This window comes from Chaetura pelagica, unplaced genomic scaffold (genome assembly GCF_000747805.2).
Source record: "Chaetura pelagica isolate M959 unplaced genomic scaffold, ChaPel_1.0 scaffold299, whole genome shotgun sequence".
Taxonomy (NCBI): Eukaryota; Metazoa; Chordata; class Aves; order Apodiformes; family Apodidae; genus Chaetura; species Chaetura pelagica.
The window spans coordinates 1,072,581-1,074,084 of NW_009954507.1; positions in this window are offsets into that span (position 1 = coordinate 1,072,581).

Below are 1,504 nucleotides of genomic sequence, written 5' to 3' on the forward strand. Positions count from 1 at the left end.
TTTGCTTTACTGAAACTGAATAAAGGAAACCCTAAAGTAGTATTGATGAACAGTCCATTATTTTATTTAAAAATAATTGTTAGTTTTGAAAGTAAAATAGAAAATATTTTGGCCCGTTGTTGAAACAACACACCTGATCGACGCAAACAGAACCTGTCGGGTCAGATCACTGAATGGATGTCGCAGGAGAAAAACCTAATGATTTGTGTTTTAAGGAAAAAATAAATAACCTATTTTGTATGTCTGTTGCTGATGCTTAAATTAATGAAATGAACGTGTCAGTTACCTACCTCTAGCAGGCAAACATTTCAAATCTAAACCCTGCTTAAGCAAAAACTATTTCCCAGACCCCTTTCCTGGGATGCCACCGCTGCACCCAACACATCAAATCAAAGTGCTGCACTTCAGAAAAGCAGAAGCTGCTTGCTCTCCTGTGCCCAGAACCTGAGAGATGCTGTCCCTGCGTGTACCTGTCCTCCACCTCGGGCACTCACCTGCAGAGCTCCCTGCCCACGCACGCACCCTGCCCCTTAGCAGGGCTGTGCCCAGAGTGTAGGAAAGCACTCCTGCCCTCCTGCTCCCACACCTCCCAGCTGCCAAGTCCCAGGCAGGCAGAGCACTGGGGAAGATGGGCACAGGTAGCAGGCTCTGTGTGAACACCACGGCCCAAGACGAGCCTGGGCAGCACAAGGTCTGTGGTTTCTCTGTCCAGCACAAGCTGGTCCCTGCCGCAGAGGACCCTCCCTAGGGCGCTGCCCTGCTCTGAGACGAAGCTCCCTCCGCAGCTGGACGTACCCTCCTCGTAAATTCCCAGTCAAAAGCGCGGTGCCCCTGGAGGAAGGCTCGCTTCCCTGACAAGCTCTTTTTACTTTCAGAAGTCTCCCGGTAAGGTTCTCCGTGCTGCACGGCGGGCCCACAGAGCCGAGAAACCGGCTGCTTTAGTTCTACTGCTTCGTAAACGATGCTTTTGTACTCATCTCAGGCGGGACTTACATACGGCCTCTTTTGGGAAAGGCACGTCCTGGGCCGGGCCAGGTGCCCGCCCGCAGCAGCACAAGCTCCGCCAGAGCCGCCCCGTGTGCCGGGCTCCGCCGCCGCCTGGGCAGCACAAGGCGTGTGGTTTCTCTGCCCAGCACAAGCTGGTCCCTGCCGCAGAGGACCCTCCCTAGGGCGCTGCCCTGCTCTGAGACGAAGCTCCCTCCGCAGCTGGACGTACCCTCCTCGTAAATTCCCAGTCAAAAGCGCGGTGCCCCTGGAGGAAGGCTCGCTTCCCTGACAAGCTCTTTTTACTTTCAGAAGTCTCCCGGTAAGGTTCTCCGTGCTGCACGGCGGGCCCACAGAGCCGAGAAACCGGCTGCTTTAGTTCTACTGCTTCGTAAACGATGCTTTTGTACTCATCTCAGGCGGGACTTATATACGGCCTCTTTTGGGAAAGGCACGTCCTGGGCCGGGCCAGGTGCCCTCCCGCAGCAGCACAAGCTCCGCCAGAGCCGCCCCGTGTGCC